Here is a 23,122-nt window from a genome sequence, read left to right as displayed (position 1 = left end):
CACACTCTGTAACCCAGGGTGTATCCATCACTCATACTTTTCAACGTCCAGAGGAGGTCAAATGTAGTCAAATGCACAAACAGGGGTGACATCTGACAACCCCAGCTACACGGGCCTGTGTCCAATCCTGATCCTGCGAGTCGGTACTTGCGTCCGCAGACCAAGACAGACAGGCTGACAGCTGCACAGACGCGCATCAAACCATGCAGTGAAGTCTAAACAGATCTCTCCCTGACGCATTCACATCAAACCTGGCGATTCTCAGTCAGTCAGAAACAGCGGCTGATCTCATCACAGACACAGCTGTTCTGTCGCTGTCAGTTGTTGCACGGTCAGTGGTACAGAGACTGGACGCATTCTGGGACAAACCAGCAGCTCTTTCTTTGTGTTTTTTCCATTCATAGACAAATATTTCCACAGCGGTGCAGTACTGAATGGGTTTAGAGACACATCACACTGTACTGCTGCAGGGAGGGACGTGCAGTAAACATGTATTGTGTATTTTGGTCTCAAGTGTTTTGTTTCTCAGCTTTATCTCAGTTGTGTCTCAGACAGAGTTTATTTCAAGATCGGTCCACAACACAACTGCAGGGACACATATATGGTTTCATCCTCTGATTTATTTTTTGGTTACACTGGCAACCAAAACCATCCACAGGTCTAAAATGTTTAATAACTTCTGAACCACTAAACCTAGCAATATGTTGACATGTTTCAGGTAAAATGCAATTTGCTGTCTTTTCATGGTCATCAGATATGACCCATTTGGATGTTCAGAGGCTCCATAGTGAACATGGAAACACCGTCATCTTCTATAACGTTGATTCACCAGTAAAACCCAAGGATTTGGATAAATGACAGTGGATGGATTGGCATCTTTGTTGATGTCTTCTTCAGTTTTCTCTGTTTTGATATAATAATATTTGAATTTACTCTAAGCTTTAATGAACATCTATATGATCAGTAAATTAAATACAGGAAAATACCAGATTTTCACAGAAAAAAATGCAAAATTACAGAAGATCATATAATAAATGGCGATAAATCACTCAGGAAAGGTTAAATGAAGAGAACATTTCATTTAGCAGCTGCCACAGAAATACCACTGTGTATTTATGGGTTAAACTACTTCACTGTATGGCTAAAATTTACTTAGGGGTCAAATGAGTGGCCATTTTTGTCAAAAAAAAAAGTTGTAAGAAATGCATAGAACTGTGTTTAAATAATGCTAATATATTTGTGCACAGACTACTGATATTATTTGACAGTGGAAGCTATATTTTCACAAATATTGGATTTTGAATAGCACGTATATGTGAAAACTTTTGCTGGTGGACGGACGTGACAGTGGACAGACGTGACATTACCCATGATGACCTGGTCAGTACCAGTACTTTATTAGGAATAAACTTATATACTTACTATTGCTAATTCTCCTCTTATTCATAAATGTTAGTATTGTGGATCTAAAACAATAACAGCTGACACAAAAACACAAAATGTGGCAGTGGACGGATGTGACGTGGTTGTTACAGATTCCATCATACTGATGCTCGGCAGCCATGTCACCATTTCCACAAATGATCCCTGTGCAAAAACTAGTATCATAATTATTTATTGTATAGTTTATCATCATACTAAAGAGTAAATAACAACATAGAATTGTTATTTCTTTATAAAAATGCTTATTATTAGAAAACTGTTGATTTAAACAGTGACGTGTGACATTCTTAATGTATGTATTGGCGTAACATAAGCAGGATGGATCAGCACCATACTCCATATTACAACCTGTAAAAATAAAACGTGATATGTAGTATATAATCTTGTAAGAAAAACTGGGGAATCTAAAAGAATAGAATATTTGTTTTTCAGGTAAATTCAGTTAAAATATAACTTGGCCATTTGTGACATGAAAATATAGCATTAATTGTGATGAAATTGGACATTTTTGACCTGAAAACATAGTTCATATGACCATCAACATGTTGCAACAGAACTGAAATCCTGTAAATTTGCATAACTGCATTTACCAACACACAGTTCCTTTGGGGATTCACTTATATTGATTTCTAATGCACAAAGACAGAAATAAGACCTCTAAGTAAATTTTAGCAGTGTAGTATTTGTTGTAATATACTTGCTTGCTGTGCTGGCTTTGTTAGTTAAGGGTCTGGTCTCAGTCTTGACGTCATCTCACCCTATGTTGGTCTTGGTCTCAGTTCAGGTCTTGAGTCACACTGACACTTTGAAATGGGCGGCTGTGGCTCAGCTAGTGGAGCGGGTGGTCCAACGACAAAGGGACGCCTTGCATGGCAGCAGCCGCCTACTGGTGTATGATTGTGTGTGTGAATGGGTGAATGTGAGGCTTTGTAAAGCGCTTTTGACACCATAAAAGTGTGGAAAAGCGTTATATAAGTACCAACCATTTACCATCTACTTAGCATCTTCTCTTTACAGACTTAGACTTATAACAGAAAACCTGTAGGTAAATATTAAAGTAATAGACTTCATTTGAAAGTTCCTGTTTCTTCTAGTTTCTGAAGTTTTTTTTTTTTTTTTTTTTTGTCTGTGAGTTGTGATAGTCATCATGGCTTTTGGCCTTTTTAATAGCTCTTACAAAGCAGTTAAAACTTACAGAACATGTTATTAAATCTGGTTTGTAAAGTACAACAAACTAAATGAAGAGTCAAAAAGAATTAGCTGTTGAGAAGGTAAGAGATGAAAAACTAAGCTTACATTGCTTTATAAACAATGCACAATAATTTTCATATACACTGCAAGATTAAACTGTTCAATTTCCAAAAAACTATTTCCAGTTCTCTAGTATTAAGATTTTTCAAGATGTTAAAGAATGCACAAATATACCTGGGATCTAGTTTTGCCAAATTTGTGTCCAATATCTCTAAGTGGAAAACATTAATGATGTGCTGATTATGTGGAAAAAACCTGACACAAGATCTTTAGTGTATGAAATCTGAGGATATTTACATACACTTGACGGATTGGTATATGGATTTGGGGCATTTCTGGATCCAGTTTTGTCCATTTACAGAGGTGTCTTTGCATAGATCCATCAAAGATCTGAGTTTTAACAAAAATGGACATTTTACCATCTTGAATAGTACCATATTTCTGTACTTTTCTTCTAAACCTCATCACTTCAAACAGACTTAAGCAGTGACCTGGTTTATGTTAAGAGGCTTTCCAACTGTCAACATTACCTTATCTCCACAAGTCCTTTTTAATTTCTGTCAGTGCAAGGAAATACTAAATCTCCTCTACAGACTCTTTCTCGTCCACACTGAAGCTCTACTCTGGTCTTTTTAAAGATGGTTGCCAAAAACTTTTAAGCATAAGCGACATAAGGGGTTCTTGGTTGTAGACCAGTAAAGCATTGGAACCAGTTTTCTGAGTAGAAACACAGCCTGTGCATAATCTCAAACAAACTGGTTCAAATACCATTTAAGTATAATCTATTGCTTATTGTAGTAGTTTATGATGGTCTGCTCATATTTTGTACATTGTTTGTATCCTGCCAGCTGAACAATTTCTGCCTCCCACAGTACAGTTAGTCCAAATGTAAAAATAAATAAATAAAAATAAAAAAGAAAAGAAAAGAAAGAAATTAAAATCATTTCACTCCATTTTCTCAAAGTTACATGGGAACAGGCTGCATCCACCTCACATGTATTGCTGTGTGATAAATGAAGGAGGTTAATATGTGAGGAAATGAATGAATGGATGTTGATATGTAAGTGATGCATATTTTATTTTTATTATATATTTTTATAGTTATTATTGCTATTTATTACTATTACTATTTATGAGTCTGCATCCTGATAGTGCACTTAAATTTCATTGTACTTTTTGTGTAATGACAATAAAGTATCTTATCTTATCTTAGAAGACAAAGAACACAGTACTAGAGGTTGTTTCTGGAAGTCATGATCCTTCACTGACTTTGAGAACCTTCCATGTGTATTTACTGGTCCCAGACCTGAGGCAGTGGGTCTGAAACCAGGCCTCTGTCATTGCACTGATGAGTTACTATACTTAGTTTGTGGTACTTAGTTCAAGAACAATGAATACCTCTTCAGGGAGCTCTCTCAGCAGAAGATCATCATAACAGTTCAATAAAAGGTGAACCACCACCACTACAACATCAGAGACTCACTACCTTCTGCATTAGTACTTAATTAGGAGTGGAATTATTCATTAACAGTGTCTGTCTGCTAGTATCTACACAGCCTATTACAGCATCCATTAGGAACCGCATAACAATCAAATGATGCTGACAGGACAGATACTGAAAGCTGCTCTTATGAACACACTGTTAAACTGAATAATGAAGAGACAGTGAAAGTTTCTCTTGTCAGGTGCATGCAGCCCTTCGGTCGTCAGTCTGGTTTTCTCCTGAGCTCAAATAAAGCTGAGTTATTGACCCTTTGCACCGACGTCACAGTTATCACATGACTAGGGGTGCAGCGCCATGGTGGACGGCAAAAGCAACACAACAAACAAACAAACAAATGAATGAGCGATGGATTATGACTACCAGCACTGAAAATACCCAGACAGCAAAATCATTATGGCTTAAATCTGGCCCAAAACTGGCATGCCATGTGGCAAAGTTCTGGGCAGATGTATGGGCCCTAAATGGCCCAAAATAGGCAAGCCAAAATCAAACCAGAAGGAAGCCAAAATTCACCCAAAACTAATTGCGGACTTCCAAAATATAGCCATAATTGTCCCAGAAAAGCCCTAAATCCTCATAATCCAGCCAAAAAGTGGCCAAAACATGCCATACCATCTCTATACTTGATCCTCTTTGCCCAGTCTTTTGGTTAACCACACATATGCCATAACTCAGCCATATATTGCTGGTGCCTCCATATCTATTATGGATAACCTTAATCATACCACAGTTAAGCCTAAAGGTTTTCATAATGCCAAAAGAAAGTCAAAAATGCCAAATGTATGCCATAATACTGCCAAAATATTTGCTATCTGGGTAAAGTTTTGGAGCTGTGCTGCGAAGTGACTCACCTTACTGGACGGCAGAAAGAACGCTATTTGGAGCAGCTAGCGATAGCAGGGCTAGCTACCAACCCTTCTCCCTCCTGATGTGTTTACAGATTTAGCAAAATCCTCCAGTCTACCAGAGTTTAAAGCAGACAATCTGTACCATTCTGTTATAAATGGAGCGTCCCCATACCCAGGTGCTGATCTAAAAGCATACAAAAGTCTGGATGATCCCAGTTCTTAGTGTCAGGTTAGATTACAGAGTCGCTGTACTGCGCTCACAGCAGAGGAATGTATCTCATAATGGTAAAGGAAAGATACAGCTAATTTTAGCTAGCTAGCTGTGTATGTTTTTGACATGTTTCCCCCAGCATGCCATCCAAACTCAAATAGACTGTAACCAAAAGTGGCTCTAATGAACTAACACTGTGTAATAATGTTATTGGCTGTCATAAGTAGTCTACAATATTAGCTTTGTTGTTGAAGTGGCTGCCTTTCTACTATCTACACACAGTAATATGTACAGTTCCACCACTAGAACATATAGCACAGCATAATGAAAATAACAGTAGGACATGTAACATAGTGTAGCTGGTAAAAAAAAAAAAAAAGGCAGCCACTACAACAACAGAGCTAATATTGAAGGCTACTTGTGACAGCCACTGGAACATAGTGGCTCATAGTAGTTAACCCAGTCTAGCCATCTAGCTAGGTGGAGCTAATATGCTATGGACACAAACAGAGCCTGCTCTCTCTGTAATATCAGGTCCATCAGAGCCAGGTTCTGTCTGCAACCCAGCTGAAACCATGGGTGTCTGTGAAGAAGGATGGAACTGTTGTGTGCGACCACTGTACGTGTAAAGCAGGGTTAAAAAATGAACAAAAATGAGAATGTTCACATCAAATTCTATATTTGCCGGTTTGCCGTTCAGTGTGCAGTCCGGCACTTCCACCGACCGTCATGGCACTTGTTTGCGGCGTGAACAGAGCATGACGTAACGTGCAAAGGGTCAATACTGTTCCAAACATTCTTGCTGTTAACCTCAACTACAGAGTGCAAGGCCAGCAAAACTGTCCTCTGTCTGGTGTTTGTCTGTGGATCACAATCTTCTGTGTTTATTGTATTAGATCAAATTAGACAGATCAGAGGATAGACCAAAAAGGGAATTCAGTGTGTTCAGGATCTGCACTCACCAGGTCTGAAAGTGCAGGTGATATTTCTGCAGAAGAAGAGAGTTTGCACCAGAAGCTTGAATTAAATCCCTATCCCAAACCTAAACGAATGGATCATTCATGGACCTAACACAAGCTGGCAGCGTTGATTAGAAGTAAAAATGATCATCAAAATAACTGTCTAAATCTACTTTAAATTGCAGTTGCAGTCTACTTTCATGTCTGAGTAGAAGAAGTTACATCATGCTGCAAATATATACTTTTCGTCATAGGTAAATCCAGGGAAGGACATGGTCAAGTGGTTACATAGGGTCAAAAAATTGTTCAGATGATAATGAGTCGGCCTATATTTACCTGGTATATAAGTGTAATACATGGATGGAAAGGATTTTTCTAGTACTTTGAGGCCATGCAAAGACATTTGTCAATTTCAGCCATTTTCACTGAAATCTTTGTGAAAAACATCTCGGTTACGTAGGGTAAAAAAAAAAACTACATCAAAAATTGGCAACATATATCAGCTTATCAAAAGTTGTTGTTTTCACTTGAAGTTGCCAAAATTAACATTATCACAGTGTCGGGTATATTGTTGACTGCAACTTTGACTGCAAGTTTTTGCCAAATGTTTTTATTTAAATTTTTATCATTTTAACAAACATACAACAAACAGTGCATATATCAGATCCATGCAACCTGTTGACTACAATCACAAACATTATTATGTTTTTTTAAAAAAAGGAAAAAAAATATTCAAAACACAGAAATCTGAGCATCCACCCTTAGAAGCCACAGTGGTAACTTTTTCAACTGTTTGCATAGTCCTACAATTAATTTAGATTCTTAGCATACACAACGAAAGGATTCCAAACACGTTCAAATGACTCCTGTTTGCCCTTAAGAATATAGGATTTTTTTTCTAGTGGAAGGGTAGAAAGCATCTGCCGTATCCACTGACTAACAGTTGGTTTATGAGTTCTTTTCCAAAATAATGAAACACATTTTTTAGCAATAAGTTGACTGAAGTCTTTAAAAATCCATTCATTTGTTGTATATTTATGTTTTTTTGGATATATGCCAAACAGAAATAACTTTGGGTCTAACATGACTTGTTTAGAAATAATTTTTTCAATTATTTCCCTGATTTCCCTCCAGAACAATGCAGTTTGTTGACAGTACCACATACAGTAAACCAGTGTTCCTTTGCATTCTGAACATTTGGAGCATACATCAGGTATATTCTTATTATATCGGTTGAGATCTACTGGCGTAATATAAACTCGCATCAACCATTTAAACTGGATTAATCGAAGGCGTGTATTAATGGAATTGGAGTGTACAAAAGCACATGCAGACTGCCAATCTTCCTCTGTTAACTGCAGTGATAAATCATCCCTCCAAGCTGCAAGTCTGCCATATGAGTCCTCAGATACATGAGACATTAGTAAATTATAAAACTGAGATATTAAACCCCTCTTTTGACTGTTTATTACCATATGTTTTTCCAATGATGACTGAGCAGGTTTAGTTGTTACATTGTTTTGATTTGATCTTATAAAGCTTCTAAGTTGGAGATATTTAAAGAAATGTTTCTTCTGTATGAAAAAAAATTGCTGTAACTCCTGGAAGCTCATTAATATATCAAACTCTTGCAATTTTGGTTAAAAAAAATTAATCTGTCTAGGATTGGGGGAATAACAATATGAAGGGAAGTCTGGTTATGTAGGGTAAAGTGATTATAGTTACGTAGGGTAAACTCTCAAGTCCTCCAGGCTGGTTATCAAAATGATCTGTCAAACACAAATTATTTAATATTATCCTAATATCATGCTTAGAGTGAATAAGTATAAATGATGTTTAAAACTTAGAATCATTAAGGTTGACATATAAACCAGTACTCTCTTGGGCAAGGCAAGTTTATTTGTATAGCACATTTCATGTACAGGATAATTCAAAGAGCTTTGCATAAAACATAAAAGCATCACAGGAGAGGCATAAAAATACATTTAAGATGAGAGAAAGTGTTAAAATATATAAACATTAAAATTAGAATAAACATTAAAATCATCAGCAATAGAATGTGATTTTAAAGTGCATTTAAAAGACATTATTTAAAAGTTTAAAAGAAAGCTGCAGTAAACAATAATGTTTTCAGGCCTGATTTAAATGAGCTGACAGTTTGAGCAGACCTCAGGTATTCAGAAGTTTGTTCCACAGGTGAGGAGCACAAGAACTGAATGGTGCTTCACTGTGTTTGGTTTTGATTTTGGGAACACACAGTAAACCTGTCCCTGATGACCTCAGGGGTCTGGAGGTTTCATCGGGAAACAATAAATCTAGGATGTATTTGGGTAAAAGGCCATTCAGTGCTTTGTAGACCAGGAGTGAGATTTGGAACTCTATCCTTTGAAGTAAAGTATGAGACAAAAAATGTAAATGTGCACGTCAAATATAGTCTTTTAAAAGAATGAAAATCAATCGTCTCTTTTTTTTTTTTTTTTTTGTTGCAGACATCATTTAGAAACAGTAAAGTTGGTTTTAAGACTCCCAAGCAGTTATGTATCAGCTACAAATGACAAAATAAATCTATCTTAATATTTTTTTTTTCCATCTAACATTGTCCACTGACTGTGCCCAGAAGTGTTAACTCAGGTTTTAGAGGAAGGGAAATTCATTCTGTCCATTTTACTCATCCTAAAACAGTGCTAATAAACCACTTAGCACATTAGGAAGGTGCTCGCAAACCAACTCTGTGATGGTGGGAGAACCCAGAGAAAATCTACACAGCACTGGTCCAACTGGGAATCAAACTTGAAACCCTCTAGCTATGGCACAGAAGCGCTAAATACCAACCAACAGTAGTAACCTAGTGCATGACATTAGTAGGGAGGGTGCATGTTTTAATACATATATTTGAAAGTCATCTATCCTGAGTTTACATACCATATGCCTAAGAAATCATGAAGAACTTCACTATTCATGCAATTCATTTATATACATAAGTACCTATAATTGGCTCTCAAATACTGTAGAAATCCACAGACATTATCTAAGCCAGAGGTGTCAAACTCATTTTAGTTCAGGGGCCACATTCAGTTAAATTTGATCTGAAGTGGGCCCAACCAGTAAAATAATAACATAATAATATATAAATAAGGTTAACTCCAAACTTTTATCTGTTTGAGAGCGAAAAAAGTAAATTTACATTATGAAAAGGTTTACATCTACAAACTATCCTTTCAAAAGATGTTAATAACATGAACAAACTGAAAAAATAAGTGTAATTTTAACAATTTTATGCCTCAGTTTAACATTTACACATGTACATCATAACTTACAGATCACACTGGATCTACAAAGACACAAAATTTTTAGTAACAGGCAGAACATTGTTAAAATTGTATTTATTTCTCTTAAGACATTTCAGGTAGTTCATATTTGTTCAGGTTATTCACATTTTTTGTGAAATTATACTTTGTTTTAGTGTAGATACATGAAAATATTTATTTATTTATTTATTTATTTATTTAGTTAGTTAGTTAGTTAGTTAGTTAGTTAGTTAGTTAGTTAGTTCATGGTTGTGCATTTCATCAGTAACATTCAATAATCATCAAGTAAACAAACACGTACACACCCATGCTTGAAAAGGAGCAGGACGAAGAAAATCGTATATTTCCTGCCCCCTTCTAAATAATAATAACCTTAATGGTTAGCCATACACAACTAGCTATAAAATCATACTGTATAAAGTCAGACAAACCAATGAAATACATCCAAAGATAGTACCAAATGAATACAAAACCAAGTGCAAAACTACATATCCAGAAAGTACAAAACATAGGTAAATATAAACCTGATGAAATGATGCAAAAACATTTAACCAGTCCAAAGCAAGTAAATAAATATGTCACAAAATACAAAACAAATACGAAGCCAAATGTAAAACTTATAACTGTTCATATAATCTCATTCTTCTTTCTTTATACACTTTTTTCAGTTGGAATATGTTTTTACAGTCCTTCAACTCATTATAAAGAGAATTCCAGAGTTTAACACCAGCCACTGATACACACATCTGCTTCAAAGTTGTCCGTGCACACTGGTGTTTGAAATGACCTTTCCTTCTATGCTCTTCATTCTCTGAAGTGAAGACAAACAGTTCTTGTAATTTAGCTGGTAGTGCTTTACTTTTGGCCTTGAACATAACAAGTAATGTCTGTAACTTAACTAGCTCCTGCCATTTCAATAATCCAGAATCAATAAATAATGTATGAGTGTGTTCCTGATAATCTGCTTTATGGATAATCCTGATAGCTCTCTTCTGTAGGAGATACAATGGCTTTGTGTTGCTCTTATATGTATTACCCCAGACTTCCACATAGTAGCTAATATATGGCAAAATAAATGCACAATACAGTGTTCGCATTGCCCTGTAATCTAACAAATACTTTACCCTATTTTAATGAAAATACTCTTCGACATCTTTTTTTTACATTTACAAAGAGAAACATTTGGAGTTGTCATTATTTATATGTTATTATGATAGTATTTTACTGGTCCTGCCCACTTGAGATTGAATTGGTCTGAATGTGGAACCTGAACTAAAAGGATTGTTAATATCTTAGTGTAATTTTTGCATTTCACAAAGTCATCCCAAGGGCCAGATTGGACCCTTTGGCGGGCCGGATTTGGCCCCCAGGCCACATGTTTGACACCTGTGATCTAAGCACTAACTGTTAAAGCCTCAGGAGGGGAGGCCTGAAGTACCTGTAGACACAGAGAGAACATGCAAACTCCACACAAAGAGGGGAGATAGGTTTGAACCCAGGAATTTCTTGCTGTGAGATAATAATGGTGAATGCTGTAACACTGTACCACCCACCACCGGCTTTAATCAAAATTCAGTTCAAGTCCTTTCCTGTGTGAATAGGCTACAGTGAAATATAGAAAACCAGCAAGGAAAATGCTATAGAGCACAGCCAAACATGAATTAATAATCTGCAGCCAAACGTTCACACCAGGGAGGATGATGTTTATTCACAATAGCTACATAATACACAATAGTGTGTTATTAACTCTATGAAAGGCATTTTTTCATCATCCACCCACCTATTTTTATACCTGCTGCTGCATCTGTCATTTATTAATCACAGTGTTGCAGAGTTTATTCCTTACTGTACATTGTATGTTTTTCAGATTGCTAATGCTCCCTGGTGGCTGGAGGCGGGGTATGATGAACATGTGTATTCATGCAGGAACTACTGTACTGAGCTGTGGAATCATAGGACATTGTTACCCATGGGGCACTTCTTCTAGAGGAAAGCCACTGTGGTTTAACTCCTGAAGTTCCACAGTGACCTGCAGGATGTGTTTCATCATAGTGAGGATGCTGAAGGCTGATGTGACCTGACAGAAGGATGGTCAGGGTGTGTAGGGAGGGCACGCTAAAGAAGCAGCCCCTCAACCTGACCTACATCTGCAGACGATGAACCCTTTAGCATTGTGTTAAAGCTTATAAAGCAGATGCAGGTTTGGACAACTAACTCCATATTTTGTCGAGTGTCAAATCGTACCATATGTTTAGTGCACAGGTGTCAAACATGCGGCCCAAGGGCCAAATCCGGCTCGCCAAAGGGTCCAGTCCGGCCCTTGGGACGAATTTCTGAAATGTAAAAATTACACTGAAGATATTAACAATCGTTTTAGTTCATGTTCCACGTTCAGACCAATTCAATCTCAAGTGGGTCAGACCAGTAAAATACAATCATAATAAGATAAAAATGACAACTTCAAATGTTTCTCTTTGTAAATGTAAATATTTTCATGTATTTACACTAAAACAAAGTAGAATTTTGCAAAAAATGTGAACAACCTGAAATGTGTTAAGAGAAGTAAGTACGATTTTACCAATATTCTGCCTGTTTCCAAATGTTTTTGTCTTTGTGGATTCACTGTGATCTGTAAGTTATAATGTACATGTGTAAATGATAAACTGAGGCAGAATATTGTTAAAATTGTACTTATTTTTTCAGTTTGTTCATGTTATTCACATCTTTTGAAAGGATAGTTTGTAGATATAAACCTTTTCATAATGTAAATTTACTTTTTTCACTCTAAAACATAGTGAAAAGTTTAGTATTTATATATTATTATGTTATTATTTTACTGGTTCGGCCCACTTCAGATCAAATTTAGCTGAATCTGGCCCCTGAACTAAAATGAGTTTGACACCCCTGGTTTAGTGAATGCAAAGTAATTGCCTTGTAAATCCACCTTATCTCCATGGAGACACTTGAATAAAAGAGCTGACCATTAACAGTAAATGGATATAAAGTCAGTGTTAAATCCCTGCTGTTTAACACACAAAGACCTAAACAGCCACCACCAACCAAAAAGCACCTTCGGATCTAGAATTATAAAGAACTTCTGAACCACTATTCCTATCAATATAATAATTTATAATAATATATAATATCAATATATTGAAATGAGTCAGATAAAATGCCATTTCTCAGCTTTTAAATAAGACCCCTTTGGACATTCAGAGGGTCCGTAGTGAACATGAAAACACCAAGGCAAGGCAAGGGAAGGCAGGTTTATTTCTATAGCACATTTCATGTACAAGACAATTCAAAGTGCTTTACATAAAACATTAAAAGCATTACAGCAGAAGCAATAAACAGTATAGGCATGAGAAAAACAAACAAACAAAACAAAATCAGATAAATAGAGCTGAAGCAGTGGCTAAATGATAACAGCTTCCAGCTGAACTCCAGCAAAACTGAGACCCTCATCATTGCCCCGGATAGTGCAATCCCAGGGATCAAACATCACCTTGGAGACCTGAGTTCCTCGGTAAAGACCAAACTGAGGAATCTGGGTGTCATCTTTGACCAGGACATGTCTTTAGAATTCTACTCCAAACACCTAGTCAGAAACTGTTTCTTCCACCTACGCAACATCTCCAAACTCAGATCTATGGTGTCCACAAATGAGCTCGAGATGATCGTTCACGCTTTTGTATCTTCTCGCTTAGACTACTGCAACAGCCTGTTTACATGCTTAAACAAGAAGGAGCTGGCCCGTCTACAGTTTGTCCAGAACTCTGCTGCCAGGCTCCTGACCCGCGCAAACAGGAGAACCCACATCACTCCCATCCTTAAATCTCTCCACTGGCTCCCTGTTCTATATTGTCTTCATTTCAAAATTCTTGTGCTAACTTTCCGGGCCCTACATGGCCAGGCCCCTGCATACATTGCTTCCCTGATCCAGCCCTACAGCTCGACTCGTAGCTGGAGGTCTTCAGGACAGCACCTGCTGATGGTTCCACACACCTGTTTTAGCACACGCGGTGACAGGTCTTTTAAAGCTGTGGCACCACGTCTATGGAATGACCTGCCTCTACACCTACGGTCCATGGACTCTGTAGAGAACTTTAAGAAACACCTCAAAACCCTCCTGTTCAAAAAGGCTTTTTAGTCTCCCACCTGACCCAGGACCACCACAAACTGATTACACTCTATGTATTCATCATAACATACTCCATGTGTCACCCCCCCCCCCCCCAGTCTCTCTATATCTCTATCGCTCTCTCTTTTCTCCTCCTTTACTCTCTCTCTCTCTCTTTAACCCCAACTGGTCAAGGCAGACAGCCATCCTTCAGGAGTCTGGGTCTGCTCGAGGTTTCTGCTGTTAAAGGGAAGTTTTTCCTCGCCACTGTCACCAATCACAAGTGTTTGCTCCTGAAGGATTCTGTTGGGTCTCTGTAAACTTAATTTGATTCTGATTTGAATTGATAAAGCACTTTGTGACTCTGTCTGTGAAAAGTGCTCTATAAATAAAATTTACTTTACTTTACTTTACTTATAAATAGATAAAACAGATAAGCAGATAAAAAAGATAAAAACTATAAGCTTTAAAGAATATAAACTCTATTCAAATACAGCTGAGAACAGGTGGGTCTATAACCTGGATTTAAATAAACTGAGTGTTTCAGCTGATCTGAGGTTTTCTGGATGTTTGTTCCAGACATGTGGAGCATAGAAGCTGAACGCAGCTTCTCCATGTCTGGTTCTGACTATGGGAACTGACAACAGACCAGATCCAGATGACCTGAGGGATCTGGTGGGTTCATACTGAGTCAGGAGGTCACTGATGTATTTTGGTCCTAAACCATTCAGAGCTTTATAGACCAGCAACAGAACTTTAAAGTCTATCCTCTGATGAACAGGTAGCAAGTGTAAGGACCTCAGAGTTGGACTAATGTGGTCCACTTTTCTGGTCTTAGTGAGGACTCTAGCAGCAGAGTTCTGAATGAGCCGCAGTTGTCTAATGGATTTTTAGGTAGACCTGGAAAGACACTGTTGCAATAATCAAGCCGACTGAAGATGAATGCATGGACTAGTTTTTCCAGGTCCTGCTGAGACATCAGACCTTTTATCCTTGATATGTTCTTAAGGTGATAGTAGGCTGATTTTCTGACTGTCTTGATGTGTTTTTCAAAATTTAGGTCTGAGTCCATCACTACACCCAGATTTCTGGCCTGGTTGGTGGTTTTTAGGTCTATAGACTGAAACTCTGTGGTGACCTGCAATCGTTTCTCTTTGACTCCAAAGACAATTCCCTCAGTTTTGTTTTTGTTCAGCTGAAGAAAGTTGTGGCACATCCAGTCATTAATCTCCTCAATGCATTTACCCAGAGCCTGTACAGGGCCTTGGTTTCCAGGTGACATTGTGATATAGATCTGTATGCCATCTGCATAGCTATGGTATGCAGAACACCACAGTCTTCTGCAGTATTGATTCACCAATAAAACCCATGTAACAGTGATGGCAGACACTTGTTTTTACATTAAATTAATTATATGTTTTGTTGAAATAGTCACATTTTTTTCAGTTTACTCTGTCTTGATATAATAATCGTTGAATTAACTTCTTTGTGAGCTTTTATGAACATCTATAGTAAATTAAGTGTAGCCTTACAATAAAAAGAGGTAAAGGATAAAATAATAAACAGTGATAAATCACTTGGGAAAGGTTAAATATAGGGAAAAAATCATTTGGAAGTCATCACAAATATATTTCTCTGTCTTTAAGTGCATGTATATGTGCATACAATATTGATGTTTACAATAGTCCTACGAAGCTGTACATGATGACTAATGAAAGTTCGTATTCTCTTTACGATGCAGTAGTGCTTATTCTGAGTAATGATGTCCTGACATATCATTTATATCATCAAAATATGGAAAAATGACAGGAGCCAGTTGTGTCATTTTGAGTTTGTGTTTTTATTTATTTATTTATTTATTTATTTATTTATTTATTTATTTTTTGCACCAAAATACCTTTTTTTTCCCTTTTTTTTTTATTTTTTTTATTTTTTTTTTTACATTTTTCCATCAGTGGTGTTAAGCATGATCTTCCTATTTCATTCCTTCAGCCATCTTCTTCAACTACTGAGTTATTCATAAATGATTGTAGGTATCTGGTCAATCATGTTCTTGATTTTGCTAAAGCTTCCTTTCTGCTCCCTCTGGAATCCTCCATCTTCAAACATGCTCGGGTGAAAAAGAGTAATCTCCATCCTTTTATATCAGATCATCAGTTGGTTGAAAAAATACCTAAGAAGGTTACACACCTGCAAGTATATACAGTATGTTATAACAGCTTGTTAACAGAAGTCTATTAGTCTGGTTTCAGAGTTCATGAAGTACAGAAAAAGCCTCAGTCAGAGCTGTCAATGATTAGAAAATTAGCTCAGACAACCATGAAGCCTCTGTTCTTGTACATGTTGACCTCAGAGCTATCTTCAATACGGTTTACTGTAAAAGTCCTCTTCAAAGCCTTGCACTTTATCTTATATTATGTGTCTCATCTTATATTTCTCAGTTTATATTATAACCTTTGAATCAGATAAAGTCAGTGTCTCATATGGAGTGCCTCAAGGGTCAAGTCTCAACCCACTACTGTTAAGATTGTAAGTGCTTCCCTTTGGGTCCATAATTCACTAAAACAACATGTCATAGCAGTTATGTGCTTATGATACATGGTTGTACATATTTGTTTCTACCAAGAACCTTAGCTTATTGAAGGACCTCATCCAGTGCACTGCCAGTAATCAAAATATGAACATTTGCATGACTGTGACTGATAATCAGCTACACATCTTGCAAACAGCTATTTGGTTTATCTTATATGGTGCATTTTGATCAGATTTCAATGTTCTTTACATAAATGTAACATCCAGAGGTAATATCTGGAAACAAAAAAAAAAAATATTGCCTAAAAATTAAAGATCAGAGTATTGAAAAACATATATTTAGAAGAGAGTACAAGATACATAAAATCATAGCAGAAAACAGTGACAGAATTTTCTAAAGTCTAAATTAAAATAATTTAAAGAATACATTACCTCAGCAGTCTCCCTAATTTTTCACTTTTTTAGAAAATACAATGACCCACATGATATTTCAGACAGAATATTAAACATGTAGAGATGGAATGCACAAAGCTTCAATTAACCCTGCTTAAAGTAGGAAAATTATACATTAAATTTGACAGCAAAAAAGAAAGCTATAATGATTATTAAATAGGTTTATTGAGGAGAAAAATGTCTAAATGTGCTCTAAGTGGTAGAGTCGATAAAATGTGAATGTTCTACTGACTGGATCAGGATTATTTCAGTATCATTTCTCTCAAACATCTTCCACAGACTTCATGCTTGCTCCACGGTAGAGGTCAGAGGTCAAGCCACTTACAGTATGTGAGTGACAGGCTTCTTGACAGGGAGTTCCACTTCAGTTCCTTTCACATCAAGATGGACACAAACATCTGTTTATGTCAGAAATGGACACGGCAGACTCAGCTGCATCAGCTCGTACAATACTCATACATCTGCCTGAATGTACAGTATGTTCCTTTAGCACAGAGTTAGAGGGAACAGCCTGCATTTAGCACCATTAGACCCAATGGTGGACGCTTTCTATTCAGGTCCTTAAGTGTTGAAATAGCATCAATAAAAGTAAAGTGTTACTACGATAACATATTAGGGCTACAAAAGAAAATAAAAAGGCTTTTCACTACAAGAATAAAGTCATAATATTTTGAGAATAAAGTCATAATATATTGAAAATAAAGTTGTCGTTTTCAAAAAAGTCATCTAACAAAAATAATGTACTTTTAGGAGATTAAAGTTGTAATATTTTGAAAGTTTCCAGTTATAGCAACTTTCACTTCTGTTGGACCAGACAAACCCCAAATGAAAGCATAACTTCACAAAATGCTCCAAGTTCTCCATTATGTGGGTACGACTTTATTCTCGGAAATGATGATATTTTTCCCACCTGTTTTATTCTCGTAATATTACGACTTTAATCTCATGAAAGTACAACATTATTTATGTTAAATAATGATCTTTTTTAAACTACGACTTTATTCTCATTATATTATGACTTTATTCTCAAAATATTACGACTTTATTCAAGTAGTGACTAGGATTTTTATTTTCTTATGTGGCCCTAATACGCCGTTGTACCCTACAAATCAATTCAGCCCTTAAATAAACATAGAAGAAAAATAATGTTGTACCAAAAGTATCAAGAATAGAATTACTCATTTGGGATGTTACACTGTCATGTTGAGTGTATTTAGCTGGAAGAAATAATGTTTGTACACCGACAAAAGTAATGTAAAAAATGAACATTTTGTTTCTCCATTATATTTTAAATCTTGAGCTGAAACTTTGAGATGCAACTCCATTGTTTTCATTACTAATTCAACAGTTAAGTGTCTCCTTAAGCCACACAAGTCAGTAAAAATAAAACAGAATATGATAGTGACTATTTTAAAAAAAAAAAAATCCTCCTCACCTCGAGATGCACCTCAACAGTCATTTTAGTAAGTATTTGCAGGCGCTTTCTGTCATTATTGCCAATGTGTCCTCATAGAAAAATGACAGAAAAGGCTGATTAGTGCTCACTCTCAGAACAACATGTACAAAATACCGTTGGTTGAGTTAGTAGAAATTCTACCTAATTCCAGTTTTAAGGCTTTGATGATGTTATGGATAAGGTTTGCTTTGGTTTAGCTGCAAGAACTGCTTGGTTAGGATTGGGAAAGATTGTGGTTAGGGCTACAATAAGACAATAACATAAAATAAAACTAGAAGCACTCGGAGAGCGCAGACCTCCGCCAAGGCTGATCAGTGGCCCCCCCCCGTGGGCCCCCCCACCCCGATCACCACCAAAATTTAATCATTTCTTCCTTATCCCATTTCCAACAAACCCTGAAAATTTCATCCAAATCTGTCCGTAACTTTTTGAGTTATGTTGCACACTAACAATCAGTGGCCCCCCCTCGTGGGCCCCCCCACCCCCGATCACCACCAAAATTTAATCATTTCTTCCTCATCCCATTTCCAACAAACCCTGAAAATTTCATCCAAATCTGTCCTAACTTTTGGTTTAGCTGCAAGAACTGCTTGGTTAGGATTGGGAAAGATTGTGGTTAGGGCTACAATAAGACAATAACATAAAATAAAACTAGAAGCACTCGGAGAGCGCAGACCTCCGCCAAGGCTGATCAGTGGCCCCCCCCGTGGGCCCCCCCACCCCGATCACCACCAAAATTTCCCCCCACCCCCGATCACCACCAAAATTTAATCATTTCTTCCTCATCCCATTTCCAACAAACCCTGAAAATTTCATCCAAATCTGTCCATAACTTTTTGAGTTATGTTGCACACTAACGGACAGAAAAAACAAACAAACAAACAGACAGACAAACAAACAAACCCTGGCAAAAACATAACCTCCTTGGCGGAGGTAAAAAGATAACAGGAACAAACAAGTTCACATCTTTAGTTACCCATTAACAGCCATATAGTGTTTTGAACGTTTTCTTGCTTATTGATTTTATTAACTAGATGAGATAACACCGTGGATTTTATAAAACAGAAAAATACTTGAAAACAATACCCAAATTATTAGTTATTGATTATTTTCTGTTGGGAAAAATACCATTAGCTTTTTTTTGTTTGTTTTTTTTTTGGTTAACTTCTGACCTAACCTACCTATCACCATCACTGCAGCACTCTAATGCATATTTATCTGAATTACTGGAAATTTTTAATATAATGTAGATATATACATGATCACATTATGTACATATCATAAGACTAGTCATTGTTTTACATTTTAAAACAGAAATGTTCCTAATTATATCTTTTTTGGGAAGAAAATATTGTGGCCATCTTATATACACTTCATCAAATGCATCTGTTAGTGATGTAGGTGTCGAGACCAGTCTTGAGACCAAGTTTTTGTGGTCTGTCTCATCACGGACTCGACTCTCTTTGGTCTCCTTCTTGTCTTGGTCTCGGACATAGCGGCCTCGATGGAATTTGTACAAAATCATAAGGGAATAGTATCTTTATTTATTACATGTCCTCTTCAAGACATAAGGACAATATAATAGAAAAGATAAGAATTTGATTGAACATTACAGCAATGCCTTTTGCTCTATAATTGATATGAGTAATCATGTCATGTTGATTCTAACTCTAGTCTTTTTTTGGTCGTGGTCTTGCCTTAGTGTGTCATGGTCCTGGTCTTGATACCCCCTGGTCTCAGCAGTGTCTTAGTCTCGGTCAAGCCAGTCTTGACTACAACACTAGCATCTGTGAAAGAATAAATAAAGTTAACATATATGCAATACATTTTTGAGAGACAATCTGTGAACATTTTAGCACATATATGACCATTTTGCAACTTTCCGACTATCCTAATTTTAATTTTAAAATGGAATTCAGGCAGCATTACATTTTCTGTAAATCTAATTGAACTGCTCCAGATTAGCAGCACGTAAACATCCTCTGTAGGAAATAGGATTATCATGCTAGAGTGGAAATAAAAAAGAAAAGCAAATTTACGCAAAACTTTTGCCTTGTCTTTACATGAAAGAAAAGACAGAGAACAATGATAAAAGGTGGAGGAGTGTATAACAGGATATAATGTCTGAGCGTCCCAGAGGGTCTGTGTGAAGGTATGACAAAGATCGATAAAAGAATCACTGACAATAATTGCATAAGCAGCGTGTGAGGAGATGCTGTAAAAGAAGCATGATGTGTTAAAACAGAGGCCGCCTGCCGTGAGCATGAAAGGGGACAGAAATCTGTCCTCCCACGAGCCGAGGATTAGGTGGAGGCTCAGTGTGAGCCAGGCAGCGCTCATATGGTACATGTTACATGGTCCGCATGGCTGTGGTGGATGTGCTTAAGTTTACAATTGGATCTGATATACTCTTTGGGGTTTCCACTTTACATACTGTATCAGCATAGAACTTCTCTTAACCCATAAAGACCCAAACAGCCACCGGTGACCAAAACCAACTACTGATCTAATCTGTTAAATACCAGTTGATCCACTAATGCTATCAATACATGTAAATAATTGGTGTAAAATACAGTTTGTCATCTTTTCATGGTCATCAGATATGATCTATTTGGATGTTCAGAGGCTCTGTAGTGAACATGGAAACACCGTCATCTTCTAAATACATTGATTCACCTGTGAAACCCATGGAGTTGGATCAATGACAGTAGATAGACATATTTATTTTGACATTCAGTTGATGATAATACTTTACTGAAAAAGTCACTTTTTCTTCAGTTTTCTCTGTTTTGATATAATAACCTTTGAATTTACTCTAAGTTTTCATGAAAATCTATATGATCGGTCAGTTAAATATAGGAAAATACATGATTTACACTGAAAAAAGTCAAACTAAACAGGATAATATGCAATAAATGGTGATAAATAACTTAAGAAAGATTTAATATAGAGAACAAAAGTACCACTGGGTCTTTATGGGTTAAACATAGACTTTATTTCTCTGATGTAAGTGTTAATAACTGGATGATGTGGTGATTTAAATCCAATATCCCCTACAAAAAATGTCATGCTTTTCTGAAAAATCCAGTAATTCTCCCAAATGTGTGGAAATATGTCACTTTGCTTTTATTCCACATCTTCAAAGGACAGTGTCAGGCTGAATCTGATCAGACCCACACTTCTTTTCAAGTCAAATGAAAGCAGACATCAAATATCCAGCTATGGCATATTGTCTCTGTTGGTCCTCTGGTGTAGTCGAATATCCATCTCTCGCTCGGAGTTGTAATATGAATGGAGCCTTACGGTGTTCGTGTGACAGTAGTTGGGTCACAGTCAGTGGAAGTGAAATCTAAGCTGCTCTGTGTCTGATGAAAACAGCTGAGAGTTGACAGAAACAGACACAGATGACTGAAAAATAGCTAGTAGAGATCAGTGGAGCAGGAGCTCTCTACTGTTTTCACGGCACAAATTGACCATGACTCAACATGTCTGTGCAGGTTCTCATTTGCCCAGGTCATCATTCTTCTTGGTAGTTCTTCTCAATTCAACTGAACTTGTTTATCTCTTTTGAAAATGTTTCATCTCTCATCCCAGAGACCTCTTCAGTTGACTTCATGGCAGAAACAGGTGCCAACCAATTTACATATACTTACAGGTAATATTACATTAACATACAGGTAGTATATGAGATTCAGCTGAAATGATCATAAAAGTATTTAGGCAGAACAGTTATACCATTATGTCAAATGCTATATTTCCACTATGTGGTATCAGCTCAACTCGACTCGACTCGACTCGACTCAGCTCGACCTTTTTGCGTTTCCATTACGAAAAAGGACCTGGAATCCGGTACCCAGTACTAGTTTTTTGGTATCACCCCCGCCGTGGTTCCAAGACTGGGGAACGGATACTAAAATATGACGTGTACACACTGCAGACCACTGATTGGTCAGAGAGTCGTCTCTGTGACCTGCGGTTTTACAAAGAACAGAAGTGGAAGTTGACAGTAAATATAGCGGTTGGTTAATCCACATGATGACAGCCTGTAAAACTACACCATGGTCGGTCGAAGACATTCAGTGGTGGCCGATGTAAAAATTCAGCATGAGTTTGACGAAACAACACACAACGAGCGAGTTTATCAGCAACTCTCTGAGCAGACGACATGGAAGATGTGAAGGTACTCTAAAGTCGGTAGTATCCTGTAATGGAAACAGTCTCCAGGAATAGTACCTGGTACCCGAGTCGAGCTGAGCCGAGTCAAGTCGAGCTAGTTCCATGTAGTGGAAACATGGCAAAAGATGTCAGTGGACTGTATTACCAAGAAAACTAGTGCTGTAATACCTCCTTTTAGCTACTAGTGTGAGCACTGAGCTCCTGCCTCAAGGCCCACCAGAGTAAATAGGACTTGGGTGCTACTTTTGCCGCATTTCCACTGCGTGGTATCGGCTCGGCTTGACTTGACTCAGCTCGGCCTTTTTGCATTTCCATTACGAAAAAGGACCTGGAATCTGGTACCAGGTACTAGTTTTTTGGTATCACCTCCACTGAGGTTCCAAGCGATACTAAACCATGACGTATAACACTGCAGACCACTGTCTGGTCAGACAGTTTCCTCTGTGAACCGCTGTTTTACAAAAAACAGATGCAGAAGTGGACAGTAAATATAGCGGTACATTAATCCACATGATAACAGCCCACCATGGTTACACCATGGTCGGTCGAGGAGATTCAGTGTTTGGTGGCCGACGTAAAAATTCAGACGAGACAACATGCAAGGAGCGAGTTTTCAGCAACTCTCTGAGCAGACAACACAGAAATAACGTGCCGCATCACTATGACGTCCAGGTACTGTAAAGTCAGTAGTATCCAGTAATGGAAACGGTCTCCAGGAATACAGAGTGGAGCCGAGCCGAGCCGAGTTGAGCTGAGTCGAGCTGGTTCCACATAGTGGAAATGCGGCATATGAAACTGGGTTCATTTTGGTACCTGGCACTTTGCTAGCTTTTTTAGACCCAATAAAAAAAGTTATAAAAT

At 37.3% G+C, this 23,122-nt stretch overlaps 1 protein-coding gene and 1 long non-coding RNA gene across 3 annotated transcripts in view; one reads left to right on the top strand and one right to left on the bottom strand.

The window, feature by feature from the left end:
• The window catches only part of tmem178bb (transmembrane protein 178Bb), a 231,353-nt gene that overhangs the window by 194,000 nt on the left and 14,231 nt on the right, over positions 1-23,122 (top strand). The gene's annotated exons all lie outside the window — the stretch shown is intronic.
• LOC115429286 (uncharacterized) lies at positions 2,313-22,624 on the bottom strand. Its single transcript, XR_003936757.1, has 3 exons — positions 22,611-22,624; positions 21,560-21,564; positions 2,313-2,436 (listed from the first exon to the last, which is right to left on the bottom strand). It is a non-coding gene; the product is annotated as an uncharacterized LOC115429286 (long non-coding RNA).

Source organism: Sphaeramia orbicularis, chromosome 12 (genome assembly GCF_902148855.1).
Source record: "Sphaeramia orbicularis chromosome 12, fSphaOr1.1, whole genome shotgun sequence".
NCBI classification, from domain to species: Eukaryota; Metazoa; Chordata; class Actinopteri; order Kurtiformes; family Apogonidae; genus Sphaeramia; species Sphaeramia orbicularis.
Note: the sequence above shows the minus strand (reverse complement) of the source record. Positions and strands in the feature narration are given on the sequence as shown.